This window comes from Pristiophorus japonicus, chromosome 11 (assembly GCF_044704955.1).
Source record: "Pristiophorus japonicus isolate sPriJap1 chromosome 11, sPriJap1.hap1, whole genome shotgun sequence".
Classification (NCBI taxonomy): domain Eukaryota; kingdom Metazoa; phylum Chordata; class Chondrichthyes; family Pristiophoridae; genus Pristiophorus; species Pristiophorus japonicus.
The window spans coordinates 40,501,826-40,528,613 of NC_091987.1; the positions used below are offsets into that span (position 1 = coordinate 40,501,826).

General features: G+C 44.7%; 1 protein-coding gene across 7 annotated transcripts in view; it reads right to left on the minus strand.

Annotated features, from left to right (window-relative positions):
• The window catches only part of LOC139276015 (interleukin-1 receptor accessory protein-like 1), a 1,534,993-nt gene that overhangs the window by 1,507,702 nt on the left and 503 nt on the right, over window positions 1–26,788 (minus strand). For 2 of the 7 annotated variants that reach the window (XM_070893365.1, XM_070893368.1), the window contains exon 2: window positions 22,555–22,649. The exons of 3 other annotated variants lie outside the window; for them this stretch is intronic. The gene's annotated coding sequence lies outside the window, so the exon portion shown is untranslated. Of the gene's footprint in view, window positions 1–22,482; window positions 22,650–23,072; window positions 23,288–26,788 lie in introns of those variants that run through there. 2 more of the 7 variants (XM_070893364.1, XM_070893363.1) reach the window with 2 other exon arrangements.

Sequence of the window (26,788 nt, forward strand, 5' to 3'; positions counted from 1 at the left end):
TTCCCAATCTTCTTGTTTCTCACTAACCTTGGCCACCTTATACGCATTGGTTTTTAATTTGATATCCATAATATAAAAGCTGGATGAAAGTAAGAGGTCCTGGGGTTAGATCTCAATAATGCTGCAATGGCAATGCTAACTGAACCGTGACTGGATGTGCAATTGCTCTTAATGTAATATAGTAGTATAGTGTTTCATATAACTTCAGCTATTTATATAACCAAGTACAAGTACTGTCAAATTTGAATCGGCAATATAAACAGTTGTATTGTACTTGGGACCCAGTGTATGGCCGTGATTTCACCAGACCTAGCAAGCTGGATGCGGCCGGCATTGGTGGCATGTGGGAAAGCCGCTCCCGACTCTATCCCGCCCTCTGTACTCAATCTTTTGTTGATGGGGCTTGCTAAGCCCGCCCTGCGGGGTTCCCGGCCAATTAATAGAAAGCCGGTCTGATGACATCATCTGATGACGCGTCATCAGCCGGTTTCCTCAAAAGTACCATGCGCCATTGCTTTGACACTTGTTCTGTCAATGTTCTTCAGCATTGAGCTGCTGCAAACACTGACATGCACAGCAGAGAGATGCATAGCTGCACCCAGGCTCTCCCATCATTCCCTACAGATGCTTCTGGAGGGAGTCACAGCACGCAGGCAGGTCCTCTTCCCTTCCAATGGGCGGAAGAGACCTCCCCAGGACACCAACACAGCCTGGCTGCACATTGCACAGGAGGGCACAAGCAGGGATGTCATCAGGAGGGCCAGGCTGCAGTGGCGAAAACCTTTCAATTATCTCAGTAGATCACAAAATGTTACTGCAAATCCACACTCAACCTCATCTGCTGTGCCACTCATTACATCCCCATCACTCTGCCTTCCCTACTCTTACCCCTGCACATCCTTACTCACACCAACTGACCTTGCACCTCCACCCATCCTTCTCTCTCGATCTACATTATCACTTCCCCATCTCACTAGCTACCCCTCACACTCGCCCTCCTCCTTGCCCAATCGTACCAACTAACAACACACGAGGTTCGGTACTTGGGCCCTTTAGCCAATGTTCATGTAAAGCTTATGTTGATGTATTGTCAAACATTGAAATCTTTATTTTCAGAACTTTGTGTTCTTGGACAGATTTGTGGACACCTTTGGAAGTGGCTTTGTGAGTTGTAGTGAATGGTGAGACATAAGGGTATCCCCCCACAATGGTGATGAGTGTGAAAGGAATGGCTTAGGCATTGCAGGGATGCTTTATGGAGCTGCTGAGGGATGGTGCCAACCTGGCACATCATGTGGCAGCCAGGGTGTATAGCATCAAGTGAAGTAAATGTGGCCATGGTGAGGCCAGCCCTGGCAACAATGTGGTCGGGTGCAGATGCCTTGTGTCCTATGCTGCATCAGTTGATTGTGGAGAAGGTTGGTGTTGTTGTTGGTGATGTTGTTGGTGATGCTGGTGTTTGGTGATGGTGTTGGGGCTGATTGTGGTGGGATTCTGAGGACCAAGGTGAGATTTTTTCAAGGGCACTGATGCTGCTGGAATAGATGGTATGCGAGGTTAGGATGACAGAAGCGATCTGTCAATGGTGAGAGAGGTTGCTCCAAGGAGGTGACCGTGTTAGGGAGTTCACTACAAACACTTCCAAACAGCATACAGGTCAAAAGTTTCTGCCAAATCATGAAGGCTTCAGCTTCTGACATTGGAAACTGAACAGCTGTGAAATGGTAGCTTCTATGCTACTTCTGCAGCTGTCAACTAGCCAAAGTAAGAGTCACTGAGAATCTGACTCCGCTTGCCTGGTGTGTTCCCCAAGGGACGGCAAACCCGTTAAAACGTTGGTTAAATTGTAAGTGCCTGCTTTCAATCCTCTCCCGTAGCATTCAACTACCTCCGAACTATCCGCTTGCTGTCGGGTATGCGATCCGTACGCAGGCCTGACAGGTCAGTAACTGACACGGAGGTGGGCTTGACAGCGGGCCTGCTTCCAAACCCGTACTCACAGGGCTATGTGTGTGTAATCTGAAATTTACATTGGGACAACTACCATTGAATAAATATTGGATAAATACTTTGGTACTCGACAATAAATGGGAAAAGGAGAGAAATATTTTGCAATCCTGGGATATTAAATGATCATTCCTTCAAAATACACTGGGGAAAAGATTTCTATCAGTTATAAATTATATTTCGTAGATTAACAATTGCATGACAAACCATTTATTTTTTCTTGTATCAATGTGATTATCCATCAAGCACATGACACAAACTAACAGGATCCATACTATCAACTACTACCAGGACAAAATGACATCAAAATTCCTCCCCACCCCCATGAACACAGACACATACACATTCAAAGCTAAAATAATGTATCTACAATACATTTAAGTTGATCTTCTGTGGTGTTGCACATATGGATGTGCATAGAGGTTACATGAAATACAAGCCAGTCCGTGTTGGTGTCTACCCTCCACACAAGCAAATAATCCTAATCACATTTACCCACCCTATTCCTTTAACCCTTCAACTGCTTTTCCTTCATATACTTATCCAATCTAATCGTGAATGCTGACATTTTTTCTGCCTCAACCAGTAACCCTGAAAGTGAATTCCACAGGCTTACCACTCTGTGTGAAGAGACTTCTCTTGCCCTATGTTCTAAATCCCTTACATTTAATCTTGTATCTATTTGGTTTCGACATTTATCGCCAGATCTGGCTGGACCCTATTAAGCATTATCAGGCCCTTCTTTCCCCTGCCAAAAAGTGCCAGTACGCCACAATCATTCTGGAATGCAAAGATAGGCCCTGGTTGGGACTAAGTGGGACTGACCTTGTCTTGTTCTATACTTACCTATCCAGTTGTAGCCAGAGAATCACTTACAATGGCTTCTCTTCCTGCCCACATGCCATTACCTCTGGAATCCCACAAGGATTCATCCTTGGCCCCTACTATTTCTCGTCTGCATGCTGCCCTTCGGTAACATCAGCTGAAGACAAGATGCCAGGTTGCACATGTAGACTGCCGAAACACAGGTAAAATGCACCCCATCTGTTTCAGACAGCAGCTTACACCACTGACCCTGTAGCCAGTCAGAATATGGAGTGGGGGACAAGCTGACAGAAATCATAGTGGAACTGATTTTTGCCAAATTTCCTAATCTGCATCCAAAGTTGAGGCTTAACGGTCACAAAAAAGCAACCCTGATCTCTCTTTCCTGATTTCAATGAGGTTATAAATCTGAACCACAATTTCAAGGCTTGTTTGCATTTTGGCAAACATTGCTTCAATGCTTATCTAAAGAATTGCAGCATCCTTTTGCAAATTAAATGTTCTTCAGTAATGAAGTAATTAGCAATGAAGTAATCAGCATCAGTAATGAAGTAAAAGCAAACCTGAAGAGAGAGAAAAAAATAAGCCTAATGACAATGTCTCCTTCAGAGCTCTTTAACATTTCAAAATTGGCTGTTTTTCCCTAAACCACTTAATTAGCACTAATTACATATTATCATACCTCTAGTTTTCAACTAGATGTAAACAAGATGTCAAATGAATTTTTAAAATTAAGTTTAAAAAATGTTTCACTCCTTACTTGTGTTGGCTGATAACACTTAAACCAAACTAAAACTAATACTTGTTTTTAAGAGGACCCAGGTAAATTAACAGTTTAAAAGACCAATAATTTGCATACTTTAATCACACAACAATGATTATTGGGTTGATTTTCTGAAAATCACACTTGCAAGTTCTCTGACCATATTGTACAGCTCAAAAACTTCCAGTCAGATAGGACTTTTATTGATGCTTATATGCAAATGAAAGCACAGACAATTTGCCACGATTCATGCTTGAATGCAATATACATTCTGCCTGCCTATACAAAACTGGGGTTCCAGTTTGCTGGGTTCCTGCGAACAGAAAATCAGCACTTAGAGGGTTTGTCATTTTTAAGTTCAATTTTGGTAGCCTGCTGAATGGGGAGATTGAAGATTTTGTTTTGAATTGGGTATTTATTTTGCCCTAACACCTTTATTTTCAATTTGTTGTGTCAAGAGTTAGCATTGACACGTTCAGCTCATGCAATTTATATAAACACCATGAGTATTCCAATGCAAAAATCTTTTTGTTGATTTGGAAGAGAAGAGGAACAAGAGCGAGCTGGAAGGTAGGTGAGTTTGCTTCAAATGCAAATGATCCACAGTCACCGTTACCTCAGAACCCCAATCTATAAGCAGAGGGAAGCATACCAGGATTTAGTGATAAGAACTTAAGAAATAGGAGCAGGTGAAGGACCCATTGACCCTGCCCTGCCATTCAGTAAGTTCATGGCTGAACTTCTACATCAACTCCACTTCTCTGCCATATTCCCCTAACACTTGATTCCCTTAGTGCCAAAAAATGTAGCAATCTCAGTCTTGAATAACAACCCTTCTGTAAGTGCTGACTTTCTGTTGGCAGGAACCCAGCAAACTGGAACCCCAGTTTTGTACGTGCAGGCAGAATGTATATTGCATTCCAGCATGAATCATGGAGCAACCACAACCAAATGCCTCCTCATCTCAGTCTTAAATCGCCAACCCCTTATCCTGAGACTATGCCCTCTAGTTCGAGATTCTTCAGCTCGGGGCAACAGCCTCTCAACATCTACTGTGTTAAGCCCTCTCAGAATTTATACATTTCAATGAGATCACCTCTCATTCTTCTAAACTCCAGAGAATGGGATTCTACTCAATCTCTCCTCATAGGAATCAATCTAGTGAAGCTTTGTTGCACTCCCTCTAAGGCAAGTACATCCTTCCTTAGGTCTGGAGACTAAAACTGCACACCATACATTAGGTGTGGTCTCACCAAAGCCCTATATAATTGCAACAAGACTTCCTTACTCTTATACTCCAAACCCCTTGCAATAAAGGCTAACATCCCATTTGCCCTCTTAATTGCTTGCTGTACCTGCATGTTAACTTTGTGATTGGTGTAGAAGAACACCCAAATCTCTCTGCATACCAACATTTACTAATCTCTTACATTTTAAAAAATATTCTGCTTTTCCACTCTTCCTACCAAAGTGGATAATTTCACATTTCCCCACATAAAGTCCATCTGCTACCTTTTGCCCACTCACTTAACCTGTCTATTTCCCTTTGCAGCCACTTTGCACCCTCTCACAGCTTACATTCCCACTTAGCTTTGCATTGTCAGCAAACTTGGATACATTACACTAGTTTCTTCATCTACATCATTAATACAGATTGTAAATGGCTGAGGCACAACTGATCCTTGCACCACCCCACTAGTTACAACTTGCCAACCCGAAAATAGCCCGTTTATTCCGACTCATTTTTTTGTCTGTTAACCAATCCTCAATCCAAGCTAAAATATTACCCCCAATCTCATGAGCCCTAATCTTGGGTAACAATCTCATGTGGCACCTTATCGATTGCATTTTGAAAATACAAATACGCCAAACCCATTGTCTCCTGCTTATCTACCCTGCTGGTTACACTTTCATAAAAACGCGAATAGATTTGTCAAACATGATTTCCCTTTCATGAAACTGTGTTGACTCTGCCTAATCATATTATGCTTTTTATAAATGCCTGGTTACCACACCCTTAATAATAGATTCTAGAATTTTCCCGACCACTGATGTAGGCTAACTGGCCTATAGTTTCATGTTTACTCTCTCCCTCCTTTATTGAATAGCAATCCACATGGACCATTCTAGAATCGAAGGGAATTCTGGAATATCAAAACCAATGCATCCACTATCTTTGTAGCCACCATTTTTAAAAACCTACGATATAGGCCGTCAGGTCCAGATTTAGCGGTTTTTAGTCCTATTAATTTATCCAGTACATTTTCTTTATTAATATTAATGACTTTAAGTTCCTCACTCTGATTAGACCCTTGGCTTTGCACTATGCTTTATTTGTCTTCTACTGTGAAAACAGATACAAAATTTCAATTTATCAATGTAATTTCCTTATTCCCATTATAATTTTTCCCATCTGTTCGACATTCAGGCCCTCAAATCTGCCATCAAGCTCATGGTCTACAGGGCTGTCATGATGCCCACCCTCCTGTATGGCTCAGAAACGTGGACCATATACAGTATACACCTCAAATCGCTGGAGAAATACCACCAACGATGTCTCCGCAAGATCCTGCAAATTCCCTGGGAGGACAGACGCACCAACGTTAGCATCCTCAATCAGGCCAACATCCCCAGCATTGAAGCACTGATCACACTCGACCAGCTCCGTTGGGCGGGCCACACTGTTCGCATGCGTGACACAAGACTCGCAAAGCAAGCGCTCTACTCAGAACTCCTACACGACAAGCGAGCCCAAGCTGGACAGAGGAAACATTACAAGGACACCCTCAAAGCCTCTCTGATAAAGTGCAACATCCCCACCGACACCTGGGAGTCCCTGGCTAAAGACCGCCCTAAGTTGAGGAAGTGCATCCGGGAGGGCGCTGAGCACCTTGAGTCTCATCGCCGAGAGCATACAGAAACCAAGCGCAGGCAGCGGAAGGAGCATGTGGCAAACCAGTCCCACCCACCATTTCCTTCAATGACTGTCTGTCCCACCTGTGACAGAGACTGTAATTCCCGTATTGGACTGTTCAGTCACCTAAGAACTCACTTTTAGAGTGGAAGTAAGTCTTCCTCGATTTTGAGGGACTGCCGATGATGATGATGATTATAATTTTTCCTGTCTCTGCCGCTAAGGGACCCAACATTTACTTTTACTACTCTCTCCTTTTTACATACTTGCAAACTTACATACTCTTACAATCTGTTTTTATATTTCTTACTAGTTTACTCTCATATTCTACTTTCAGCCACTATCAATTTCTTGGTCATCCTTTGCTGATATCTAAAACCCTCCCAAACTTCAGGCTTACTGCTCTTTTTGGCAACATTGTAAGCCTCTTCTTTTATTCTGCTACTTTCTTTAACTTCTCCAGTTAGCCACGGTTAGGCCACTTTTCCGGTGGAGTTTTTATTCCTTTCATGAATACATATGCATTCATAAAGCACAAGAGCTGCCAATCTATTAAGATTCAGCCCGTCCGTGACGCTTTGGGTATTATTGGGGGGGATGACTCATCAGGGCAGGGCAGCAGCAACCAAGTACATGGCAGTGTGGGTGGTTCTGCTGCACAAGAGGGAAGGAAAAAGAGTGGGAGAGCTATAGTGGTCGGCGATTCTATTGTAAGGGGAATAGATAGACGTTTCTGCGGCAGCAATCTAGACTCCAGGATGGTATGTTGCCTCCCTGGTGCAAGGGTCAAGGATGTCTCAGAGCGGCTGCAGGATATTTTGGAGGGGGAGGGTGAACAGCTAGTTGTCATGGTGCATATAGGTACCAATGATATAGGTAAAAAACGGGATGAGGTCCTACAAGCTAAATTCAGGGAGCTAGGAGTTTAATTAAAAAGTAGGACCTCAAAAGGTAGTAATCTCAGGATTGCTACCAGTGCCACGTGCTAGTCAGAGTAGGAATCATAGGATAGCTCAGATGAACACGTGACTTGAGGAGTGGTGCAGAAGGGAGGAAATCTAATTCTTGGGACATTGAAACCGGTTCTGGGGGAGGTGGGACCAGTACAAACCGGACGGTCTGCACCTGGGCAGGACCGGAACCAATATCCTAGGGGGAGTGTTTGCTAGTGCTGTTGGCGAGGGGTTAAACTAATGTGGCAGGGGGATGGGAACCTATGCAGGGAGACAAAAGGAAGTAGAAAGGGGGCAGAAGCAAAAGATAGAAAGAAGAAAAGTAAAAGTGGAGGGCAGAGAAACCCAAGGCAAAAATCAAAAAGGGCCACATTGCAGCAAAATTCTAAAAGGGCAAAATGTGTTAAAAAGACAAGCCTGAAGGCTTTGTGCCTCAGTGCGAGGAGTATTCGTAATAAGGTGGACGAATTAACTGCACAGGCAGCAATTAATGAATGATATCATTGGCATCACGGAGACATGGCTCCAAGGTGACCAAGGCTGGGAACTTAACCTCCAGGGGTATTCAACATTCAGGAAGGATAGACAGAAAGGAAAAGGAGGTGGATTAGCATTGCTGGTTAAAGAGGAAATTAACTCAATAGTAAGGAAGAACATTAGCTGGGATGATGTGGAATCTGTATGGGTGCAGCTGCGGAATACCAAAAGGCAGAAAACGCTCGTGGGAGTGATGTACAGACTACCAAACAGTTGTGGTGAGGTTAGGAACAGCATCAAACAAGGAATTAGTGATGCATGCAATAAAGGGACAGCAGTTATCATGGGCGACTTTAATCTACATATAGATTGGGCTAACCAAACAGGTAGCAATACGGTGGAGGAGGATTTCCTGGAGTGTATTCGGGATGGTTTTCTCGACCAAAATGTCGAGGAACCAGCTAGAGGGCTGGCCATCCTAGACTGGGTGATGTGTAATGCGAAAGGACTGATTAGCAATCTTGTTGTGTGAAGACCCTTGGGGAAGAGTGACCATAATAAGGTAGAATTCTTTATTAAGATGGAGAGTGACACAGTTAATTCAGAGACTAGGGTCCTGAACTTAAGGAAAGGTAACTTCGATGGTTTGAGGCGTGAATTGGCTAGAATAGACTGGCAAATGATACTTAAAGGGTTGACGGTGGATAGGCAATGGCAAACATTTAAAGATCACATGGATGAACTTCAACAATTGTAAATCCCTGTCTGGAGTAAAAATAAAACGGGGAAGGTGGCTCAACCGTGGCTAACAAGGGAAATTAAGGATAGTGTTAAATCCAAGGAAGAGGCATATAAATTGGCCAGAAAAAGCAACAAATCTGAGGACTGGGAGAAATTTAGAATTCAGCAGAGGACAAAGGGTTTAATTAGGAGGGGAAAAATAGAGTATGAGAGGAAGCTTGCCGGGAACATAAAAACTGACTGCAAAAGCTTCTATAGATATGCGAAGAGGAAAAGATTAGTGAAGACAAACGTAGGTCCCTTGCAGTCAGATTCAGGTGAATTTATAATGGGGAACAAAGAAATGGCAGACTAGTTGAACAAATACTTTGGTTCTGTCTTCACGAAGGAAGACACAAATAATCTTCCGGAAGTACGAGGGGACCGAGGATCGAGTGAGAAGGAGAAACTGAAGTATATCCTTATTAGGCAGGAAATTGTGTTAGGGAAATTGATGGGATTAAAGGCCGATAAATCCTCGGGGCTTGATAGTCTGCATCCCAGAGTACTTAATGAAGCGGCCCTAGAAATAGTGGATGCATGGGGATCATTTTCCAACAGTCTATCGACTCTGGATCAGTTGCTATGGACTGGAGGGTAGCTAATGTAACATCACTTTTTGAAAAAGGAGGGGGGGAGAAAATGGGTAATTATAGACCGGTTAGCTTGACATCAGTAGTGGGGAAAATGTTGGAATCAATTATTAAAGATGAAATAACCGCATTTGGAAAACAGCGACAGGATCGGTCCAAGTCAACATGGATTTATGAAAGGGAAATCATGCTTGACAAATCTTCTGGAATTTTTTGAAGATGTAACTAGTAGAGTGGACAAGGGAGAACCAGTGGATGTGGTGTATTTGGACTTTCATAAGGCTTTTGACAAGGTCCCACACAAGAGATTGGTGTGGAAAATTGAAGCACATGGTATTGGGGTAATGTATTGATGTGGATAGAGAACTGGTTCGCAGACAGGAAGCAGAGAGTCGGGATAAACTGTTCCTTTTCAAAATGGCAGGCAGTGACTAGTGGGGTGCCGCAGGGCTCAGTGCTGGGACCCCAGCTATTTACAATATATATTAATGATTTGGATGAAGAAATTGAGTGTAATATCTCCAAGTTTGCTGATGACACTAAACTGGGTGGCAGTGTGAGCTATGAGGAGGACGCTAAGAGGCTGCAGGGTGACTTGGATAGATTAGGTGAGTGGACAAATGCATGGTAGATGCAGTATAATGTGGATAAATGTGAGGTTATCACTTTGAGGGCAAAAACACGAAGGCAGAATATTAGCTGAACGGCGGCAGATTAAGAAAAAGGCAAGTGCAACAAGACCTGGGTGTCATGGTACATCCGTCATTGAAAGTTGGCATGAAGGTACAGCAGGCGATGAAGAATGCAAATGGTATATTGGCCTTCATAGCTAGGGGTTTTGAGTATAGGAGCAGGGAGGTCTAATTGAAGTTGTACAGGGCCTTGGTGAAGCCTCACCTGGAATATTTTGTTCAATTTTGGTCTCCTAATCTGAGAAAGTACGTTCTTGCTATTGAGTGAGTGCAGCGAAGGTTCACCAGACTGATTCCTGTGATGGCTGGACTGACGTATGAGGAGAGATTGGATCGACTGGGCCTTTATTCACTGGAGTTTAGAAGGATGAGAAGGGATCTCATAGAAACATATAAGATTCTGATGGGACTAGACAGGTTAGATGAGGGAAGAATGTTCCCGATGTTTGGGAAGTCCAGAACCAGGGGACATAGTCTCAGGATAAGGAGTAAGCCATTTAGAACTGAGATGAGGAGAAACTTATTCACTCAGAGAGTTGTTAACCTGTGGAATTCCCTACCGCAGACAGTTGTTGATGCCAGTTCACTGTATATATTCCAGAGGGAGTTAGATATGGCCTTACGGCTAAAGGGATCAAGGGGTATGGAGAGAAAACAGGAAAGGGGTACTGAGGTGAATGATCAGCCATGATCTAATTGAATGGTGGTGCAGGCTCGAAGGGCCGAATGGCCTACTCCTGCACCTATTTTCTATATTTCTATCACAGAGTCATATAGCCAATGCCCACTTTATAGGCTATCCACCCACTATTTGACCACAATGAAGAGTGCAACGTTGGTTCCTCAGATCAAGAAACACTCCCTCAATTTCTGACTCATAATGCCTCTATGAAAGTCATGAAGGCTGCCAAACACAGAAACAATGAAGTGCAGTATTACACCATACGCACCTTGATGCAGCACTTTACCACCATGACAAATTGGGGGCACTCTACAATACAGCCTAGCTAATGCCTCCCAAGATCATTGTAGCATGTGCTGTATGCTGCACAATGTCACAATCCAGCAAGTCGTAACAATGGAAGAGGACAACTAATCACAGCAAGGGGATGAAAAAGACCAGCAGGAGGAGCCAGGAGGTTCTGCTATTGAAGCTGCTAGAGCCATACACACCGGCGTGACCTTCTCCTACGTTCCCATCCAACTAGTGTATCAGCAGACTGCCGCTGATCTGGACAACGCTGCATCCAAAAAACCCACATTAAGATGCAGTTGAAGTATTTCTGATCCCATGTGTGCCAACTGCTGATATATTATCTGGCACTATAGCAGGGACACTCTCTGGGCACAGTTTAACTTCACTTCAACCAGTTTTTAATGTCCTAAAAGTGGTTTATGTGCAAAAATGCATGTGTGAATGTGAGAGTGTGTGTGGGAGCCCAGTACTTCTCTTTGGTGGCTTTGTATGACATGCTCTAGAATCTAACCTACCACCTCTTTTACAAACTCTCTTTGTGGCAGGAGTCAGTGAAGTGACCAGATGCTGTATGTCAGTGGGAGCTTCTTGGCAATGAGGGAGCCTTCTTCTCCCTTGAGCTGAGACATGCTGCTGGCTTTACCATACCTACAGCAGGAGGGGGCATGGGGTGGATGCCTGGTCATGTACACTATCTGCCATATCCAGAGTTATGCGAGTCAGATGGTCTAATTGTCTTCACGGCCTGGGTGGTAATCTGTCAGAACAGATGGCCCACCTTTTGGAGAACATGTTCGATTCACATTCCAGTGAGGACCTTTAAGGTTCTAAAGTTTTGCATTTTCTTCACAATTTTTCCAAAAATCCAAAGAACTTTATGACCAAAGGCACCAGCTTTCATTGATTTACTTTTACAGCCATGCACTACACTCACTACTAAAAGCAGTATGCGATAAAGTCAGACTCTCAGCTACCTTAATCCGTAGCTTCCCTTTGTTAGTACCACGGTCTCTGCCATTCATATGAACTGTCACATTATTGGTACGGAACTATTCATCCTGCAAAGACTTAAATAATTAATGATGTTGACAGCTGCGTGTTATGTCACTAAGGGAATGACTTTCAAGACTGCCAGGCTCTGATAATCATCACTTAATTGGGCAGAGCCACTATGAATCATGTTGCTGCAAAAGCATGTGCCATCGCTGTATTCAGCAGAATGGTCTAAAACAGCTCTTGGTGTGAAAGCAGTCAGTCCCCTGAGCAATAAATTCTGAAACGTTTTGGCCTGGAAGTGACTGTTGCACTATTAACATACAGAAGCTTAACACATTAATAGACATTCCTCTTTCTATTATTTTAATGTTATCAAACAATATTTTTAGAAAAGGAGTCTGCATCTCTTAAAATAGAGAGGGGAATGTTGCATGAATGCATTAAATGTTCATTTGGTAATATCACAAACAACAATTTCCAGGTTTCTAAAGATTTGTTGGTACCCTTTCCTGTTTTCTCTGAAGGTATTTATTTTTGTTTTATAATACTAGCATATTGTTGCTTGTCAGTTGGGTACTACGCTGTTTTATAATGAGAGGAGCATTGCACCACAAAACGATAAGGTATTATTCTATCATTCTGCACTCTCTTGGCATGGACAAAAATCTCTCTTCCTGTGATTGTTTCTTTATTTGTCTCCCACTCTGTCTTCCATTTGGTATCACCCTATTTCCTCTCTATACGTCATTGAAATGTTGTCTTTGACTTTCTCTTCCCCTTATGCCTGTCATGAAGATTAACTCTCTCTCTGTCCATCTTCCTTTTTGCTTTTTTCCATCTTTCGGATGAGAGGTTAAATCGAGGCCCTGTTTGCTCTCTCAAGTAGACGTAAAAGATCACATGGCACTATTTTGAAGAAGAGCAGTGGAGTTATCCCGGGTGTCCTGGCTAATATTTATCTCTCAATCAGCTCAACAAAAACAGATTACCTTGCCATTATCACATTGCTGCTTGTGGGAGCTTAATGTACGCAAAATGGCTGCCACATTTCCTACTTTACAACAGTGACTGCACTCCATAAAGTATTTCATTGGATGTGAAGTGTTTTGAGATGTCCGGTGGTCATGAAAGGTGCTATATAAATCCAAGTCTTTCTTTCATTATGTCAGCTACACAGGGCTAGAAATTGCGTAGCCCCCTGTTTGGGGTGATAACTTTACAGGGAGCGCAAAAGTGTCGCTGGGCGAAAAAGATTTGCTGCTGCGGGGAACTTCAGCTTTAGTGCATCAAGAGGGAAGTGGAGTGCTTGATTTAGCGCTCCACTTCCCTTAGAGTGCTAAAGGGAGAGACAGGGGTAGTATCGGCAGAGCGCTGAATAATGCTTAGTGCAGCGCTGCTGTCTGCACAGGCTCCTTCCCTCGCTTAAATGGAAGGGCCAATGATGGGCTAAATTAAACTTGCATAAGAACATAAGAAATAGGAGCAGCAGTAGGCCATTTGGCCCCTCGAGCCTGCTCTGCCATTCAATAAGATCATGGCCAACCTGATCTTGGGCTCAGCTCCACTTGCCTGCCCACTCCACAAAACCCTTCACTCCCTTATCTTTCAAAAATGTATCTGTCTCCAACTTAAATATATTCAATGACCCAGCCTCCACAGCTCTCTCACAGAATTCCACAGATTTACGACTCTCCAAGAAGAAATTCCTTCTCATCTCAGTTCTAAATGGGCGATCCCTTATTCTTAAACGATCCCCCCACGAGTGGAAACATCCTCTCTGCATCTACCTTGTCGAGCCCCCTCAGTATCTTATATGTTTCAATAAGATCACTTCTCATTCTTCTAAACTCCAATAAGTATAGACTCAACCTGCTCAACCTTTCTTCACAAGACAACTTCTTCATCTCAGCAATCAACCTCGTGAACCTTCTCTAAACTGCCTCCAATGCAAGTATATCCCTTCTTAAATAATCACCATCATAGGCAGTCCATCGGAATCGAGGAAGACTTGCTTCCACTCCCCAAGTGAGTTCTCTGATGGCTGAACAATCCAATAGGAGAGCCACAGACCCTTTTACAGGTGGGACAGACATTCGTCGAGGGAAGGGATCGGTGGGGCTGGTTTGCTGCGCATTCCTTCCACTACCTGCGCTTGACCTCTTCATGCTCTTTGCGTTGAGACTCGAAGAGCTCAACGCCCTCCTGGATGCACTTTCTCCACCTCGGGCGTTCTTCGGCCAGGGTCTCCCAGGTGTCAGTGATGATGTCGCAATTTACCAGGGAGGCTTTGAGGATGTCCTTGTAACGCTTCCACTGCCCACCTTTGGCTCATTTACCATTAAGGAACTTCGCATAAAGCATTTGCTTAGGGAGTCTCGTATCTGGCATGTGAACTATGTGGCCTGCTCAGCGAAGCTGATCGAGTGTGGTCAATGCTTCAATACTGGGGATGTTAGCCTGGACGAGGACACTGATGTTGGTGCGCCTGTCCTCCCAGGGGATTTGTAGGATCTTGCGAAGACATCGTTGGTGATATATCTCCAGCGACTTGAGGTGCCTTCTATACATCGTCCATGCCTCAGATCCATACAGGAGGGCGGGTATTACTATAGCCCTGTAGACCATGAGCTTGGTGGTAGATTTGAGGGCCTGGTCTTCAAACACTCTTTTCCTCAGATGGCCGAAGGCTGCACTGGTGCACTGGAGGCGATGCTGCATCTGTGCATCAATGTCTGCCTTTGTTGATAAAAGGCTCCCGCGGTACGGGAAATGGTCCATGTTGTCAAGGGCCGCGCTGAGGATCTTTATGATTGGAGGGTAATGCTGTGCGGCGGCGACAGGCTGGTGGAGGACCTTTGTCTTACTGATGTTAAGCGTGAGGCCCATGCTTTCATATGCCTGAGTGAATACATTGACTATATCCTGGAGTTCAGCCTCAGAATGTGTGCAGACGCAGTCGTCGTCCGCGTACTGTAGCTCAACGACAGAGGTTTGGGTGATCTTGGACCTGGCCTGGAGGCGGCATAGGTTAAACAGCTACTCACTAGTTCTGTAGTTTAGTTCCACTCCAGCGGGGAGCTTGCTGATTGTGAGGTGGAGCATGGCAGTGAGGAAGAGAGTTGGAGTGATGACGCAGCCCTGTTTGACCCCGGTCCAGACGTGAATTGGGTTTGCAATGCATCCGTTGGTAAGGATCACGGCCTGCATGGCATTGTGAAGGTGCAGGATGTTGACAAACTTTGGGGGCATCTGAAATGGAGGAGGACGCTCCATAGACCCTCACGGTTGACAGTGTCAAAGGCCTTTGTAAGATCGGAAAAGGCCATGTATAAGGGGTGGCACATCTCCCTGCATTTTCCCTGCAGCTGTCGCGCAGCAAAGATCATGTCCGTTGTGCCCCGTAGGGGATGAAATCCGCACTGCGATTCCATGAGGAGCTCCTCGGCTACAGGAAGACGATGATTGAGGAGAACTCTAGCGACAACTTTCCCAGTGGCTGATAGTAGGGAGATTCCCCTGTAGTTGCCGCAGTCAGACTTGTCCCCTTTTTAAAAAATGGTCACAATCGCTTCATCTCTCAGATCTCCCGGCATGCTCTCCTCCTTCCAGATGAGAGAGGAGGTCATGCATTCGCGCCGACAGTGCCTCTTCACCATACTTTAGCAACTCAGCAGGGATTCCATCCACACCCGTAGCCTTGTTATTCTTGAGCTGTTTTATGGCTTTGCCTACCTCATGCAATGTTGGAGTTTCACTGAGTTGGTGGCGGGTCGCATGCTGCGGGATGGAGTCAAGAACGCCAGAGTCAAAGGCAGAGTTTTGATTGAGGAGATCTCCAAAGTGCTCCTTCCATCGGGCCCTGACAGCCTCGGTGTCCTTGATGAGTATTTCCCTGTTCTTTGCCAGGAGTGGGGTGGGGCCTTGGGAGTTTGGACCGTAGGTGGCCTTGACTGCAGTGAAGAATCCTCGCATATCGTGGTTGTCGCCCAGTTGTTGTACTTAAGGAAAGGTAACTTCGATGGTATGAGGCGTGAATTGACTAGAATAGACGGGCAAATGATACGTAAAGGATTGACGGTGGATAGGCAATGGCAAACATTTAAAGATCACATGGATGAACTTCAACAATTGTACATCCCTGTCTGGAGTAAAAATAAAATGGGGAAGGTGGCTCAACCGTGGCTAACAAGGGAAATTAAGGATAGTGTTAAATCCAAGGAAGAGGCATATAAATTGGTAAGAAAAAGCAGCAAACCTGAGGACTAGGAAAAATTTAGAATTCAGCAGAGGAGGACAAAGGGTTTAATTAGGAGGGGGAAAATAGAGTATGAGAGGAAGCTTGCCAGGAACATAAAAACTGACTGCAAAAGCTTCTATAGATATGTGAAGAGGAAAAGATTAGTGAAGACAAACGTAGGTCCCTTGAAGTCAGATTCAGGTGAATTTATAATGGGGAACAAAGAAATAGCAGACTAGTTGAACAAATACTTTGGTTCTGTCTTCACGAAGGAAGACACAAATAACCTTCTAGAAGTACTAGAGGACCGAGGATCTAGTGAGGAGGAGGAACTGAAGGATATCCTTTTTAGGCGGGAAATTGTGTAAGGGAAATTGTGTGAGCGGATTGAAGGCCGATAAATCTCTGGGGCCTGATAGTCTGCATCCTAGAGTACTTAAGGTGGCCCTAGAAATAGTGGATGCATTGGTGATCATTTTCCAACAGTCTATCGACTCTGGATCAATTCCTATGGACTGGAAGGTAGCTAATGTAACACCACTTTTTAAAAAAGGGAGAGAGAAAACGTGTAATTATAGACTGGTTAGCCTGACATCAGTAGTGTGGAAAATATTGGAATCAATTATTAAAGATGAAATAGCAGTGCATTTGGAAAGCAGTGACAGGATCGATCCAAGTCAGCATGGATTTCTGAATGGAAAATCATGCTTGACTTTTGAGGATGTATCTAGTCAAGTGGACAACGGACAACCCGAGGATGTGGTGTATTTGGACATTCAAAAGGCTTTTGACAAGGTCCCACACAAGAGATTGGTGTGGAAAATCAAAATTATTGGGGGTAATGTACTGACGTGGATAGAGAACTGGTTGGCAGACAGGAAGCAGAGAATCAGGATAAACGGGTCAATTTCAGAATGGCAGGCCGTGACTAGTGGGGTGTCGCAGGGCTCAGTGCTGGAACCCCAGCTCTTTACAATATACATTAATGATTTAGATGCAGGAATTGAGTGTAATATCGCTTAGTTTGCAGATGAGACTAAACTGGGTGGCAGTGTGAGCTGTGAGGAGGACACTAAGAGGCTGCAGGGTAACTTGGACAGTTAGGTGAGTGGGCAAATGGATGGCAGATGCAGTATAATGTGGATAAGTATGAGGTTATCCATTTTGCGGGCAAAAACATGAAGGCAGAATATTATCTGAATGGCGGCAGATTAAGAAAAGGGGAGGTGCAACGAGCCTTGGGTGTCATGGTTCATCAATCATTGAAAGTTGGCATACAGGTACAGCAGGCGGTGAAGAAGGCAAATGGTATGTTGGCCTTCATAGCTAGGGGATTTGAGTGTAGGAGCAGGGAGGTCTTACTGCAGATGTACAGGGCCTTGGTGAGGCCTCACCTGGGATATTGTGTTCAGTTTTGGTCTCCTAATCTGAGGAAGGACGTTCTTGCTATTGAGGGAGTGCAGCGAAGGTTCACCACACTGATTCCCGGGATGGCTGGACTGACATATGAGGAGAGACTGGATCAACTGGGCCTTTATACACTGGAGTTTAGAAGGATGAGAGGGGATCTCATCGAAACATGTATGATTCTGGCGGGACTGGATAGGTTAGATGCGGGAAGAATGTTCCCGATGTTGGGGATGTCCAGAACCAGGGGACACAGTCTTAGGATAAGGGGTAGGCCATTTAGGACTGAGATGAGGAGAAACTTCTTCACTCAGAGTTGTTAACCTGTGGAATTCCCTACCGCAAAGTGTTATTGATGCCAGTTCATTGGATATATTCAAGAGGGAGTTAGATATGGCCCTTACGGCTAAAGGTAACAAGGGGTATGGAAAGAAAGCAGGAAAGGGGTACTGAGGGAGTCGAAGGGCCGAATGGCCTACTCCTGCACCTATTTTCTATGTTTCTATGTTTCTATCTTCTGCGCTTTCTTCATCCACCACCTGTTCTTTAGATCTCGGGTTTTTTGTTGGACCTGAGCCTTGAGCCGTTTGTAATGTTGTTTTGCAGCCCCCGAGTTGGGTTGTTACTTGAGGCTCAGGAATGCTTTGCGCTTGCGATCTATTATTTCTTCAATCTCCTGATCATTGTCATCAAACCAGTGCTGACGTTTTCTGGTTGAGTGACCAAGTTTCTCTTCACAGTCACTGTTTATAGAGGCCTGGAGGGCAGACCAAGCGCTGTTGGCATTCAGCATCTCAGGGTCATCAAGGCACGCTAGATTGGCTGTGAGGTGCTGGCTGTATAGGGCTCTTAGCTGGGTCTCTAAGTGCTCCGGCATTAACTTTTTTGCAGAACTGCTTCTGTTGTCCCCTCTGCTTTGAGGCTATGTTAATGTTGATCGTGGATTGGATGAGCCGATGGTCCGTCCAACATTCCGCAGCTCCTGTCATGGCGCGGGTGATGCGCACATCCTGGCAATCCCTGGCTCGGATGATTACATAATCAAGCAGGTGCCAGTGTTTGGAGCAAGGGCGTTGCCACGATGCTTTGTATTTGTCCCTCTGGCGGAACCGCGTGTTGGTGATGAGGAGTTCATGTTCTAGACATTTTGTCAGGAGTAAGGTACTACTGGAATTGGCTTTTCCTACCCCCTCTCTGCCAATCACGCCTCCCCAGAGGGCTGTGTCTTTGCTGACCCTGGCATTAAAGTCACCCAGGAGGATCAATTTGTCGGCCATGGGGACATGGGACAAGGATGTCTCGAGGTTGGAATGAAAACCCTCTTTAGCCTCATCTGGTGCATCGAGTGTGGGGGCGTACGCACTGATGACTGTGGCACATTGGTTCCGGCATAGGGTAAGACGAAGAGTCATGGGGCGTTCGTTAACCCCACGGGGGAATCCTTGATGTGGTCGACCAGCTCGTTCTTGACGGCAAAGCCGACTCCATGAAGGTGGCGTTCTGCCTCTGGTTTCACTTTCTAGAAGAAGATTCAACCTCCACCATGTTCCTTCCCCTGGCCTTTCCCTGCCTGCCGGGTCTCGCTTAGGGCGGCGATGTCAATGTCAAAACGTCTGTGTTCCCGGGCAACTATGGCAGTGCGGCATTCCAACCTGTTGATGTTGGAATTGTCCATGAAGGTCCTGACGTTCCAGATCCCGAACTTCATACTGTCGAAATGGAAGATGCCTGTGCGTGAGTTCTTTTAACGTGGGGTGGCTGCTGCACACTGGCAACCACACGGGCTTAGCTGAGCAAGGTCTTGGTCCAGTGACAAGGGGCTCCAAGACAACTGGAGACCAGGCACAGCTGTATAAGCCTAACTGCCTACGGCAAAGTGTTGGCCGCAAGCTCGGCGCCGAGTAACGCCATTGATGGTAGATGGTCCCGCCATACTCTAGGTGTGGCCTCACCAATACCCTGTACAGTTGTAGCAGGACTTCCCTGCTTTTATACTCCATCCCCCTTGCAATAAAGGCCAACATTCCATGCATCTTCATGCTGTTTCTTTTGGGCCACGGCATCTTGCTACGTGCATAGCAGCCGCTAGCTCTCTAAGAGAGTGCAGGGCTGAGCACTCGTGGGGGCAAAATAAATCAGGAGAAGGAAAAGAAAGACTTGCACTTATATAATGTCTTTCATAACCACTGGACATCTCAACGTGCCTTACAGCCATTGAAGTAGTTTTGAAGTGTAGTCACTGTTGTAATGTAGGAAACGCGGCAGCCAATTTTGCGCACAGCAACTCCCACAAACAGCAATATGATAATAACCAGATCAACTATTTTTGTTATGTTGATTGAGGGATAAATATTGGCAAGGACGCCGAGGATAATTCCCCTGCTCTTCTTCGAAATAGTGCCATCGTATCTTTTACATCCACCTGAGGGGGCAGACGGGGCCTCGCTTTAACATCTCATCTGAAAGATGGCACCTCCAACAGTGGAGCATTTCCTCAGCACTGTACTGGAGTGTCAGCCTAGATTAATGTGCTCAAGTCCGTGGAGTGGGACTTGAACCCACAACCTTCTGACTCAGAGGAGAGTGTGCTACCCACTGAGTCACAGCTGACACAAGAGGCATCAGAATGGGGAGATAAATAAATTTTACCCTAACTGACCACATTTGTCTTTAAATATTACTCTCCAAATGGCCAGGCTGAGATGACAAAGCCTCCTGCTGCTGCTGTTGTTCATCCCCAGCAATGCTGCAAGGGACGGGAGAGAATATTACATCCAGGGTGGTAATTGGGCACTGCACACTGGATGACATCATAATCTAAGGTGCAAGAGAGCGAGGCAGTGTTAGCGCTTGCACAAAACAGACAGGGAAGTTTGCGGGCATCGGTGATTTCGTCGTGCCCAGTTGGTAACCCCTGAGCGTCCCGTTACCGCCTCCTGCAGCCGCTAACAGGAGCTGCAAACCAGGCCCATTTCTCCCCCACTGTCTCTATCACAGACTTTTCTCCCAGCTGAATATTTTGTTTTATTTTGTAATCTCTCCTTTTCCTCACATTTCCCACAGAGACCAGGAGCTAGATGTGAGAATCCTAACCTCTGATAACTGCAGAGATGATCTTGTCTCTTTATGGCAATGGAGTTTTGATTGTACATCATCTTATTGTATTTTCAGGAAGGAGCTGGGACACATAGCTTGGGCTGTGTTGGGGGGAAATGAGAGGATTACACCTCTATTATTAATTAATATTCATGATAATGATGAGTGTTATTTGTAGTTTGTTTTAATTATTTGTACTGAGTTGCCATTTTGGTTGTGTTTATCGTACATCATCATTGTCGCCAGCAGTATTAATGCCAGCCCAGTTGCAGTACTCTCAACTCGGTCAGAAAGTTGTGGATTCAAAGCCCCTCCCACAAATAATCTAGGCTGACAAATCAGTACAGTGCTGCATAATTGAAGGTGTTGTCTGCTCAGATTGAGCAGATGTGGTTCGAAACTCTTTAAAATGGCATGAGACAAAACTATCCAGTCAAAGCCCAGGCTTATTCGCCAGTCTGAGGCATTAGGAAAAATTTGACAGAAGGCATTAAAGGCACATTGGGTAAATATAATCATGTTATTGTGATGTTTTTATTAGAATGTTCAACACCTTATTTTGGACATTAGAAATTTCTGAAAAAAATGTGCTCGGTGTAATATTTGTGGACAGGAAGTGCATGTCATACATCAGACTTTTAATAATATATAAAGTTTACAAAATTGACAGTGCAGCAGCACTTCTACATAGTCTTCAAAATAGTGTTCCTGGCATTATTGCTGATAGAGTTAGATGAAATAGGATAGGAGACTCATGTGGAGCATAAAAGCCAGCACAGACCAGTCAGGCCGAATGGCCTATTTCTGTGCACTACATTCTATGTAATTCAACGTTGTGTCCATTTGTGCACAAAATGATAAAATTGGCCCGGAATTTGCAGTTGTAATGATGGTGAAACTGCACTTTGGCTGGGGGAGGGATGTACTTGGAATGGGGTAAGGCACTTTGACTGGTCCTTGCTGTCTTCTGGGGAGCTCTGTCCTCTGTCGCTTCAGAAAGTCAAAGTGGATCGAGTTAAATTTGCATAGTCAGTGAGACCTTGGGATGGGTGGTTCCAGTTACACATTCCTGTGCAACTTCAGGGTGTGGCTTATCCTCCAAGGGGACCAATCAGAAACAAAGGGTGGAGCATGTTGGCCATTTTTGCAGTGCAAATAAGCGCATCCATAAATTAAACATCAGTGCTTGTTGTGTGTGCTCTTGAGCAGAATCAGTGCTGCAAATCATAGCTTTGCTATTAAGTGGCAATGTCAAAGGGAATAAAATTTCATCCTATCAGTGCACAAACAAACTGCATAATAACATTGAAATCATCACTCTACAAACATTGTAAGCCACATGTCAAGTGGGCCAATTTGTAGCTTTTTACAGCTATTCTTGCCATAAGACTCTCAGGGTTTCTCTTTCCCTTTGCAGCCTCTCTGAACATTCTCATGGCTTTAGCTATCCATCTTTCCAAGGTTGCCACTGCTGTCTCTGGGATTACATTAGCTGCACCTTAGGAGCTCTCATAGATTGCTCCAGTACTTCAATTTGGCATACAGAATCACATCACAGCCCTTCCAGCATCTCCTTCAGCAAGTTTCCGATTTAAAAATTTATACAAATCTTTTCAATATCATTTTGAAACAAAAGCATCTTTATTTGAATTTTAATTAATGTTCTACACTTGCTTATCATCAGACGATTGCCGTAGGCCCCTATTTTTGCCACGATCGTGCACCATTTTTTGGCGTCCAAACGTTTTTTGGCGTGAAATACTCACGTTCCAACTTTCGCCAACGTTTGGAGGCTGGCACCGACCATATGCACCAGTTTAAAAAATGTTGACACCCACCCATGCCAAAACGGTATCCGCCGCCGTTTTTGTGGACTTCATTGATTTTGGCTGTTCACGTTTATTTTCAGTGCGGCGCACACTGCTCAAAAGCCCTACAAAAAAAACCATCCGTTAACTTAAGGAATCAATGCTGCGCAAAAGTGGACAGGAGTGAGGCAACTGAATACACAAGAAAAACATTTTTTTCCCACAGGGAACTTTTTTTTTTTAAAGAGCAAGGGAAGAAAATTTCTAGGCCGAAAGGACTGCTCCCCCCACTGCAATCCCTGGCTGAAAGGACGACTCCCCACTGGCTGGGCCCACTGCAATCCCGGGCTGAAAGGACTACTCCCCACTGGCTGGGCCCACTGCAATCCCGGGCTGAAAGGACTACTCCCCACTGGCTGGGCCCACTGCAATCCCGGGCTGAAAGGACTACTCCCCACTGGCTGGGCCCACTGCAATCCCGGGCTGAAAGGACTACTCCCCACTGGCTGGGCCCACTGCAATCCCGGGCTGAATAGACCCCCGCTCACCCTGTGATTTGAAGTTCAGGCGCAGGAGGGAAACTCAGCCTGGGAATGCAGCGGGTCCGGGCGGGGAGAGGAGCGGAGACAGGAGATCCAGCCGGGAGGGGGGAGCAGTGGCAGTGGGTCCAGCTGGGGGGCGGTGGGGAGAGGTCCTTTGTGGCCCCTTTCGGCAGCGGTGGTGTACCAGTCCTTTCGGGGAAGCGGGCTGCAGCTTGCTTCAGTGTCTCTGGTTGCCCTGGCAACTTCAGCTTTTCGCGCATGTCCAGAGAGTTTTTAGTGCAGGCTTGAAGTTCCGCCCCCCAGACTAACTTCGGACAGCACTGTGCCAAATTCAAAGAGTTCTTTGGCGAGTGTCCCAATTTCTTTTTCTGGCGCAAACGTACACAAAACAATCGTACGTTAACATGCGCAGGCGCCAAAAAACCAGCAAATGGAAAATAAGGGCCGTAGTTTCTGCTACTGCAAAGCACTTTCCCACATTTAACAAGTTTTATAAAGGTATTGCAATTTGATTCAAATGTGGTTAATTTTCATATGAAAATATCTTCATAATTCATGAGCAAAGGAAGTTGTAAATGTGTCAGTAGTTTTTTGTAGTAATAATCCATGTTAAATTATTTCTCCCCTGTGGTAGCTACAGTTTAAGTGTTACATAGAAACATATAAAATAGGTGCAGGAGCAGGCCATTCGGCCCCCTTCGAGCCTGCACCACCATTCAATAAGATCATGGCTGATCATTCACCTCAGTACCCCTTTCCTGCTTTCTCTCCATACCCCTTGATCCCTTTAGCCGTAAGGGCCATATCTAACTCCCTCTTGAACATCCAATGAACTGGCATCAACAACACTCTGCGGTAGGGAATTCCACAGGTTAACAACTCTCTGAGTGAAGAAGTTTCTCCTCATCTCAGTCCTAAATGGCTTACCCCTTATCCTAAAACTATGTCTCCTGGTTCTGGACTTCCCCAACATCGGGAACATTCTTCCCGCATCAAACCTGTCCAGTCCCATCAGAATTTTATATGTTTCTATGAGATCCCCTCTCGTCTTTCTCAACTCCAGTGAATAAAGGCCCAGTTGATCCAGTCTCTCCTCATATGTCAGTTCAGCCATCCCGGGAATCATTTATGTGAGCCTTTGCTGCACTTGCTCAATAGCAAGAACGTCCTTCCTCAGATTAGGAGACCAAAACTGAACACAATATTCCAGGTAAGGCCTTACCACGGCCCTGTACAACTGCAGTAAGATCTCCCTGCTCCTATACTCAAAAACCCCTAGCTATGAAGGCCAACATACCATTTACCTTCTTCATCGCCTGCTGTACCTGCATGCCAACTTTCAATGACTGATGTACCATGACACCCAGGTTTCGTTGCACCTCCTCTTTTTCCAATCTTCCGCCATTCAGATACTATTCCACCTTCATGTTTTTGCCCCAAAGTGGATAACCTCACATTTATCCACATTATACTGCATGTGCCATGCATTTGCCCACTCACCTAACCTGTCCAAGTCACCCTGCAGCCTCTTAGCATCCTCCTCACACCGCCACCCAGTTTAGTCTCATCTGCAAACTTGGAAATATTACACTCAATTCCTACATCCAAATCATGAATGTATATTGTAAATAGCTGGGGTCCCAGCACTGAGCCCTGCGGCACCCCATTAGGCACTGCCTGCCATTCTGAAAAGGACCCGTTTATCCCGACTCTCTGCTTTCTGTCTGCCAACCAGTTCTCTATGCACGTCAGTACATTACCCGCAATAACATGTGCTTTACTTTTGCACACCAATCTCTTGTGTGGGACGTTGTCAAAAGCCTTTTGAAAGTACAAATACACCACATCCTCCGGTTCTCCCTTGTCCACTCTACTAGTTACATCCTCAAAAAATTCCAGAATTTTTGTCAAGGAGAATTTCCCTTTCATAAATCCATGTTGACTTGAACCGATCCTGTCACTACCTTCCAAATGCGCTGTTATTTCATCTTTAATCATTGATTCCAACATTTTCCCCACTACAGATGTCAGGCTAACCGGTCTATAATTACCTGTTTTCTCTCTCCCTCCTTTTTTAAAAAGTGGTGTTACATTAGCTACCCTCCAGTCCATAGGAACTGATCCAGAGTCGATAGACTGCTGGAAAATGATCACCAATGCATCCACTAGGGCCACTTCCTTAAGTACTCTGGGATGCAGACTATCAGGCCCCGGGGATTTATCGACCTTCAATCCCATCAATTTCCCTAACACAATTTCCCGCCTAATAAGGATATCCTTCAGTTCCTCCTTCTCACTAGACCCTCGGTCCTCTAGTACTTCCAGAAGGATATTTGTGTCTTCCTTCGTGAAGACAGAACCAAAGCATTTGTTCAACTAGTCTGCCATTTCTTTGTTCCCCATTATAAATTCACCTGAATCTGACTGCAAGGGACCTATGTTTGTCTTCACTAATCTTTTCCTCTTCGCATATCTATAGAAGCTTTTGCAGTCAGTTTTTATGTTCCCAGCAAGCTTCCTCTCAAAATCTATTTTCCCCCTCCTATTTAAATCCTTTGTTTTCCTCTGCTGAATTCTAAATTTCTCCCAGTCCTCAGGTTTGCTGCTTTTTCAACCTATTCATTTGCCTCTTCCTTGTATTTAACACTATCCTTAATTTCCCTTGTTAGTCATGGTTGAGCCACCTTCCCCGTTTTATTTTTACTCCAGACAAGGATGTACAATTGTTGAAGTTCATCCATGTGATCATTAAATGTTTGCCATTGCCTATCCATCGTCAACCCTTTAAGTATCATTTGTCAGTCCATTCTAGCCAATTTATGTCTCATATCATCGAAGTTACCTTTCCTTAAGTTCAGGACCCTAGTCTCTGAATTAACTGTGTCACTCTCCATATTAATAAAGAATTCTACCATATTATGGTCACTCTTCCCCAAGGGGCCACGCACAACAAGATTGCTAATTAGTCCTTTCTCATTGCACATCACCCAGTCTAGGATGGCCAGCCCTCTAGTTGGTTCCTCGACATATTAGTCCAGAAAACTTTCCCTAATACACTCCAGGAAATCCTCCTCCACCGTATTGCTACCAGTTTGGTTAGCCCAATCTATATGTAGATTAAACCGGATTAGTTTATAGAATCTATTCCCAAGAAGGAATTTGGTGGTATTTTGTCACAAAATGTGAAAAGCACTTCAGCATGTTGCGTGAAAGCCTAAAATAAGTAAATTGCAAATCCTTCAGAAAAATCTGCTTTATGACGTTTCTAGGGTGAGGTGGAGGGGAAAGGGAAAGAGAAATGATTGTTACAAGCCCACCAGCGATAAGACTAACTCCATTCCACCCTATCCATCTATAATGTAAATATAGCCATAGAAGTTTAACATTTACATGATGTATCCAGGGATCAAACTGCTGATTCACCACAAGAGCTACCACATGTGCATCTGCATCTGTCCCAGAATCGTTGTGCTCTCTTAATTTTCTGAACTTTCTACTATGAAATAATAAAGAGTGCTCATTATCCACCTGCTGCTTAAGGACTATGCCAGAGAGTAATGGAAATGTACTGACTATCGTTTTCAGTTCATTGTTTTTGCTTTGTTTATGAACCTTTTAAAATCACCATTGAAGTTGTAATCAATGTTAAAAAAAAGATAATGGGCCCAAATTTTCCCATGAGTTGCACCATTTTTTTTGTTATAACTTGATTTTTCTGGTGT